Source organism: Mustela lutreola, chromosome 15 (genome assembly GCF_030435805.1).
Source record: "Mustela lutreola isolate mMusLut2 chromosome 15, mMusLut2.pri, whole genome shotgun sequence".
Taxonomy (NCBI): domain Eukaryota; kingdom Metazoa; phylum Chordata; class Mammalia; order Carnivora; family Mustelidae; genus Mustela; species Mustela lutreola.
In genome coordinates, this window is record NC_081304.1 from 18,918,052 (window position 1) to 18,926,757 (window position 8,706).

Here is an 8,706-nt window from a genome sequence, read left to right on the forward strand (position 1 = left end):
CTCCCCCTCCATGCTCTCTCTCTCTCATATAAATAAATAAAATCTTTTTAAAAATTTTTTAATTTTAAAAAGAGTTAAAAGTATAAAATTCTTAGAAGAAAGCATAGTTATATATCTCAACAACCTTGGATTACACAATGGTTTCTTAGATATGACACCAAAACACAAGCAAGAAAAGAAAAAATAGGTAAATTGTACTTCATCAAGTTAAAAAACTTCTGTGCATCGAAGAATGCTATCAGAGCACCTGGGTGGCTCAGTGGGTTAAGCCGCTGCCTTCGGCTCAAGTCATCATCTCAGGGTCCTGGGATCGAGTCCCGCATCGGGCTCTCTGCTCAGCAGGGAGCCTGCTTCTTCCTCTCTCTCTGCCTGCCTCTCTGCCTACTTGTGATTCTCTCTGTCAAATAAATAAATAAAATCTTAAAAAAAAAAAAAAAGAAGAATGCTATCAAGAAAGTGAAGAGAAAAACCACAAGGAAAATATTTGCAAATCATGTATTTTATAGGTTATCAAGAATATATAATAAACTTTGAAAATTCAACATTGAAAAGACAAATAACCCAGTATTAAGACGAGCGAAGAGTCTGAACAGATATTTTTCCAAAGAAGAGAAACAAATGGCCAGTAAGCACAAAAAAGGATGCCCGAAATCATGAAACATTATGGAAACACAAATCAAAACCACAGTGAGATACCATTTCACACATACTAGGATGGCTATCATCCAAAATTTAAACAAAGGAAAATAATAAGTGTTGTCAAGGCTATGGAGAAATCAGAACCCTCATACGTGGCTGGTGGGTATGCCAAATAGTGGGGCCACTGTGGAAAGTAGTTTGACAGCTCCTCAGATAGTTAGATACAGAGTCACTAGAGGACCCAGCAAGCCCATCCCTCCATATCCACCCAAGAGAACTGAAAAGATACGTTCATATAAAAACCTGTACACAAGTATTCATAGCAGCATTATTGATAGCCAAAAAGTAGAAACAACCCAGTGTCCATTTATTGAGAAATGGATGTCCAGAATATGGACTAATTCCATGCAATGGAACATTCTTCACTCATAACGTGAAAGGAAGTAAGAGACTCCTACAACATAGACAAACCTTGAAAACACGATGCTGAGTGAAAAAAGCCAGACTCAAAAGACCACGTACTGCAGGATTCCATTTATATGAAATGCCCAGACGAGGCAAATCCTTAGAGACAGAAGGTCGATCAGTTGTTGCCAGGGAATGTGGGACAGGGAATATACTAAAACCACTGAACTGTACACTTTAAAATGGTGAGTTTTGTGGTCTAGGAGTTATATCTTTGAGGGAGGGGGGCAGAGGGAGAGGGAGAGAAGCAGGCTCTGCTTTGAGCACCAGCTTATCTCAAGGCTCAATCTGATAACCCCAAGATCACGATCTGAGCTGAAATAAGAGTTGGTCACTTAACCAACTGAGCCAAGAGAGTGCCAAGAGAGGTGCCAAGAGAGACAGAGAGAGAGAGAGAATCATAAGCAGGCTCCATGCCCAACACACAGCCAAAAGCGGGGTTTGATCTCATAACCCTGAGATCATGACCCGAGCCGAAATCGTGAGTCAGACAACAGCCAACTGAGTTGAGTGCCTTGTAGATGAGTTATATCTTAATAAAATAAATTAAAAAATACAGAACCCACAATATCTTACATAATCTGGAACTTGGTCTCAGAATTACTCTGACTTGATGTATCCTCTGCATTGTATGTCGGAGATAATGGAGTGTCTGTTATCTGACATGGTTAGGATAATGGGTTCTCTAATACAGCAATCAGCCTATTGGATATGATAATGGTATAATTAATGACTAGACTTATGCACTAAGATGGGCATAGTGCTTCTGTAGAAGTCTATGGAAAGTTTCCTATGGGTTTTATACTTTACTTTTTTTTTTTAAGATTTTATTTATTTATTTATTTGACAGAGAGAAATCACAGTAGACAGAGAGGCAGGCAGAGAGAGAGAGAGAGAGAGAGGGAAGCAGGATTCCCGCTGAGCAGAGACCCGGATGAGTGATTCAATCCCAGGACCCTGAGATCATGACCTGAGCTGAAGGCAGAGGCTTAACCCACTGAGCCACCCAGGCGCCCCTATACTTTACTTTTGAGTCAAGTTCGGCCCTTGTATCAGTGTATATTAAATGTCAGTTAAGTTGGGGCACCTGGGTGGCTCAGTCAGTTGAGTGTCTGCCTTCAGCTGGGGACAGACATGATCTGCCTTCAAGATCCCAGGGTCCCAGGATCGAGCCCCAGGTTGGGCTCTCTGATTGGCAGCGAGTCTGCTTCTCCCTCTCTCTCTGTCTGCCGCTCCCCCTGCTTGGGCTCTCTCCCTCTCTCTCTGTCAAATAAATAAATAAAATCTGAGCCTGCTTCCTCCTCTCTCTCTGCCTGCCTCTCTGCCTACTTGTGATCTCTGTCAAATAAATAAATGAAATCTTTAAAATAAAAAAAAAACATACTGGCAACAGGTCTTTGGGGGAAAAAACGATATCTCTTTTCTTTTCCCAAAAGCGCCTGTTGTTAGTTAGATGAGACCTTTGAATGTGCTTATTTAACTATAAACTTTACCCTCCTTTTTGTTTGTCCACAAGACATGTGATTGTTTGACCTTCTGTTTGCTCTTCTGTTGGTTATTGTTTCTATCTAATAAAAGTGAGACTGTGGAGTTGCTCAGGGCAGCAGTCTTTTGGACTGTTGTCCCCTGCTTCCTTTCTCTTGCAGCTGACTTGTTTGTGCCTAATTCTTCTCCCGTTCACCGACTGGAAGTGGCTTTCTTTCTTTCTTTCTTTCTTTTTTTTAAGATTTTATTTATTTATTTGACAGACAGGAATCACAAATAGGCAGAGAGGCAGGCAGAGAGAGAGGGGGAAGCAGGCTCCCCGCTGAGCAGAGAGCCCGACGCGACGCGGGGCTTGATCCCAGGACCCTGAGATCATGACCTGAGCCAAAGGCAGAGGCTTTAACCCACGAAGCCACTTAGGCCCCCCAAGATTCTGCATTTTCAACAGGATCCCAGGTGATCCCTCTGCTGCTTGCTGGGACCAAAGGCAAAATCTTAGAGAGATAATCCCAGGGAAGTTCAAGCATGTACATGTGGGTAGAAAAAAGAGGAAAGCAAGCCAAAACGTTAACATCAGTTATCTCTAGGCCATGAAATTATGGGTGCTTTTCCTCCACCTCTTTATATGCCCATATTTTTCGAGTTTTCTCTGCTGACCATTATTTAATACAGAGATTAAATAAAAATGCAAAAAACCTGCTGCTTCTGTGAGTGCAATTAAACTTCCTGACTAGCATCTCTCTGAAAATTTTTCTTCTCATCAAATTCGATGAGAAAATAGAGTTCGTGGAAAAAAAAACAGCTGTAAGCCATTAAGGCCTAACACCGTCAGTAAATCAAGGACACCTCGATGGGGCTCTTGGGATCAATGACAGACCTGGACGGGCTATTTGGACTGGCTGAGTTATCAAGAAATGAAGGATGCCAGAAACAATGAAATACCGCATGGAGATGAATTTATAGCACCTTTTGTGTTTGTGGTCGGAATGACCGCGGATGTGGTGAAGTCGGAATGTGTACTGGCAGCCACAAAATAGATTTAGGTTTTTGTCTTGCAAAATCCAACTGAACTTCGTGGCTCCACTCAGTGGGCCCAGAGATTAAGTCATCTCCTTGGGTAGGGCTGCAGTGAAGATTGAATCAGATCCAGGGGCGGGGTGAGGCGGGGCGGGGGTGGGGGGGCGAGCAGGAGGCACGATGCCCAGCTTGCCGTGGACATTCAAGAAATGTCGGAATATAATTTCCCAGCGCTTGGCTGTCGTTGGAAAGAAGCAGGTTGGAGAGCACAGGAAGCTTCAGAAAAGGGACTCTGGGTTTCCCAAATACCTGAGGGGAAGCTGTACCCTGATTTCTTGCTGCTACACCCCTTGTGTGTGGGCTTTTTTCTTTTTTTAAGATTTAAAAATTTATTTTTGCACACACCTGTGCATGAGAGAGAGAGAGAGAGCAGGAGCATGGGGAGGGGCAGAGGGAGAAGCAGACTCCTTGCTTGACAAGGAGCCTGACGTGGGGCTCCATCCCAGGACCCCGGGATCAGGACCTGAGCTGAAGGCAGATGCTTAAACTGAATCACCCAGGCACCTTGACACCCCTTGTTTTAAAGAGAAGGCTTGGGCTCGGTCTGCATCCAGGACTCTTTCATGGCCTTTGATGTCTGCAGAACGTGAACCAGGAAGAAGCCATTGCCCCTCTGTTCCCAGAACTGAGAATTTTCTGCAGCTTCTTGGCTGGCCTACCCCGAGGGGCTCCAACGCTCCCAGTGCATGTGGGCTGCTTTGTAGCAGCTCCTTGTTTTTGGAAAGGAAGCATCATGGGTAACCAGCACTTGCCCGCCTGTGTTGAGCCTGCATGACCAAGGCTGCTTGGGGCTCAAGGAGAACTCTGGCCAGCCTCGGTCTCTGCTGGATTATACTTCCAAAATCCCAGTTACTAATCCTGGCAATAACCTTTTCATAAGCCTGTGACTCCCAGCCACTAAGCAAATAAAGTCCTGCTCTCGAATCAGGCACTCACGAATCTAGTATTATGATACACAATGCAATTCAGCACGACCCGGAAGGAGTGTTAGATTCTGGGGGTTAAGGGCCCCGAGAAGACTGCCCTCCCTTCGGACAGCAGCCTCAAGTTTGGGGGTCTCCGGGCCACTTGAACTTCTGAGTCCCTGGCTATAAATTTGAAGTTTCCCATAACCCCTTTGTATTTGAAAATTTGCTAGAATGGCTCACAGAAGTCAGGAAAGCAGTTTACTTACCATCACAGTTTTATTTTATAAAGGATGCAAATCAGGACAAGACAAATGAAGTGATTCAGGAGGGTCCTGCACGCAGAGCTTCCCTGTCCTGTCTCCGTGGGATCAGAATGTGTCCCTCTCCCCCTACACAGCAATGTGTTCATCAGCTGGAAACCCTCAACCAAACTTGTTTTTAATCACTAGAGTTTTTACTGGAGGTGCATTATATAGGCATCCGTGATTGGATCATGGGCCACAGGACAGAACCCAATCTGCGGCCCCTGTTCCCTCCCCGGAGGTCAAGCTGGTATCACATGGCTCAGAACCTCAACCCTTTCAGATGACCAGCCCCTAACCTGAAACTATCAGGGGTCCCCATGAGTCACGTTGTTCACAGAAACTCAGGGTGATCTCAGGGACCTACCAAGACTCCCATCATTGGGGAGATTTCAAGGGTTTAGAAGCTCTCTCCCATAAACCCACGAAGACCAGGCAAATTTTTATTATATAAGTGCCAAGCTCCCCTCACCAGTGTGTGCATCCCTTGATCCCTCTCTCTGTGCTCTTGGCTCGGGTTAGAGAGCTTCTGGTTAGAGACCTGGGTTGTATCTCCACCAGACTCTTATGTTAAGACCCAGGGTAGCTGTGGGGCCTTGGACACCCCATTCAACCTCTCTGGGCCTATTTCCTCGTCTGGGAAATGAAAACATAAAGAGTCCCTCCTTCGTGGGGCTGTGGTTTGTGAGCATGGGGAACCGTGCTTAGTGCCCCATGATGTTACCATTCCCCGCTGCTCCTGTGATTATCGGGCCCAGAGCCTGCTCTCCTTGGGAGTGGGTCTTCTGCTTTACAATCAGCCTTTTCTTTCTTTTTTTTTTTTTAAGATTTTATTTATTTATTTGACAGAGAGGCAGGCAGAGAGAGAGGAGGAAGTAGTCTCCCTGCTGAGCAGAGAGCCTGATGCAGGGCTCGATCCCAGGACCCTGGGATCATGACCTGAGCCGAAGGGAGAGGCTTTAACCCACTGAGCCACCCAGGCGCCCCTACAATCAGCCTTCTTAAAGGGTGCCTCCTTCTTCTGGACTTTGAACAGTTCAAAGGCATCCAGCAACTTGGAACAGCTTTAAAACAACTTCAGTAACCAAGAGTTTCTACAAGCGACTACCTGCCTCTGAATCCCTCGGGGTGCTTTTAAAAACACATCAGATTCTCTCGCACAAAGAAGTTTGAGAATCCTAGTGTGAAACTCCAGGATAGGAACTTATTATCTGCAGCCAGAACAAGGAGGGAGATTGTGTGAGGCTGCCCCGTACCATTGTCCCCCGTAAGGACAGCACGCCCCGCTGGGCCAGGAATGGAATTCCTCCTGGAGGATGTTTAGCAAGGCCAGGGCCTTCCTTGGGGTCCTATCATCGAGTGCCAGAGGTCTTGTCTCAAGAACAGGGCTTGAGGCAGGGAGTGGGTGGGACACAGGAAGACACTGACCATATGGCCAATAGCATCTTTTCCTCAGGGGTCCCCCGAGTCCTCTGAGAACCAGACGAATGTCACAGGTCTTTCACACAGTGGGGCAACCTACAAGCAGAGTCCTGTGATCGTTTCCAGAAAGAAGAGAGGAAGCCGGACCATGGCCAGACCATGGTCCAGCATGTCCCTCAGTGGCCTCAGAATGAGCAGAGAATGAAAAAGTCAGGGAGCCCAACTACCAGAGTTCCGGGCCATGAGAAGGACAGCTTGGTTTGAGCTCAGCCTCCATCCTGAGACCCTCGGTGGTGTCTGGGAAGCTTCCAAGTCCTAGATCCTGCAAAGACCCCAGGCCCTGCTTTTTAACAAATGTGAAGATTATCCTTCCCACCCTCTGAGACATTCCAGTCCTTTCTAGAGCCCACCCGGAACTGAAAAAAGCTCCCCGTGGGGATGGTGAGACTCCAGAACTAAAATAAACTTAAATAATATCCCAGAAAATTGTAAATTGTGTATTCAGGAATTGGAATGTACAAGGCAAGGTTTTCTCTTCCTCTATTATAGCTTTCATGAAAGGGAAACAAGTAACAAAGCTACCCCGGGCTAAAGTTAGAGTCGACATATAGTTTACACCAAAAAATATACAGTTAGGTATCAATTTGGAATGCATGTACTTCCAGTGTGAAATCCTGCCGGCGACCACAAGCTCCTCAAAGCCAAAGCCAAGAGCAGGGGAGGCCTCTGTGTGGTCCGAATGCTCAGGAAGGGAGGGAAGTCAAATTTATTGAATATTTACCATCTACCTGGCACGTAACTCACACCACTTTACAAAGTCCCTTGGGCAACCCTGTGAGTAGGTTTCATCAGCTTCATTTTACGGGTGGGGAAACTGAGGTATGGAATGGACAAGTAAGTTGTCCAGTGTCACGGGAATCGAACGATTAGCCTGCAGCCAATTTACCTAATGAATTATTTGCTTAATCGCCTGTCTGCCTCTTCTAGTGTCCTAGCTTTCTCTCCCCTTTCGGTTATTCTAAAGACTGCATAAAAAGGATAAAACATAAAAATATATATGTTTTAGAATACCCTGCTGGCTCTTTACCCAAACTGCTGGGTCCCACTGCTAGAGAGTAGCAGAGCTGGGCATCAGATCCAGCCAGTCTGATTCCCCTGGCCATGACTTTGAGCTCCCCACTTCAATGAGAAGAGGAAGACAGGATTTCCCTTGGTATCTGAAACAGCTGGAGGTGGGGGTCTGAGGCGGAGGCTGAGTGTCTCCATCAGACCCCCCTCCCATTGGCCCAGGGCTGAGTGCTCTGACGGAGGTGAGGGCGCTCTTCACAGTCCCCTGACTTAATTACCCCTTCTGTCCGCTGAGGGCATTGGAGAGCGTGCTCTAAGACAGCGGTACCCAAATGCTGGGGTGTGAACCCTGTGTGTCAGAACTCCCAGGGGAACTCAAGAATAGAGGTGTCCAGGCCTTCCCTCCAGATGGACAGACAGACTGAATCCAAAGCTCTCTAGGTGGGAGCTGAGCATTTTGACCTATTCTGCAGGTTCTCCTTCCACACCCCAAGGTCTGAAACCCACTCCCCTGCAGCACCTCGAGGCAGTCTGGGCTTCCCACCTCAGCCCCGGATGCCGCACCCCTGGCCCCTGGGACTCAAAATCAAGGCCTGGGTTGGGCGTCCCAGCTGTTCCTGCCCCCATTTAACAGGTGACCAATCAGTGTGATGGCCCAGGGACTTGCAGAGGACTTAGAAGTCCCATCAGCCCCTCCCAGGAGAGGGCCGCCTCCTCTTGGGAAGATGGGGTGGCCTAGCCGGCTTAGCAAGTGCCTGTGGCTTCCAGGGGACTCATGCTGTTCCTGATCCTGGGACTCACGTGGCCAGTCTGAGCGTGCTGGCCCAGCTGTCGCTCCCAGAGCCAGCCCAGTTGGTCATTTGTGCCTGGGCTTTTCTGGGGACACTGGAGGGTCCTGCTTGGGCTTCTTTTCCATCTGATGTCTCCCCTGCTGGGTGACTTGGGGAAGCTCACTTACCCTCTCTGAGCCTCAGGGTCCCTTTCCAAAAAAGAAATGATAATGCTCACCTCAGGAGGATGTCACAAGAAGAAGCAAGTCCCTCCTACCGCCCGACACTCAGGATAGCCTACCTCATTCAAGGCACGTGCATTAAAGAATCATCTAATGTTTGTCTCTGGCTGGACGGGTCTGTGTCCACGTCCCAGAGTCTAAGTGACAGGGCCTGGCCCTTCGTCCATGCTCCAAGAGCCCTCGTTGAATAAATGAAAGGAGGATGGCTGGGGCTGGGAACGGAGGGTGTTGCCGGTCAGTCTCACTTCCCTTCCTTTACTCCCCTGGGATGCTGCCAGGGCCCCGCTCCAGAATCCATATCCTTTTCTCACCAGCCACACACGGCAAG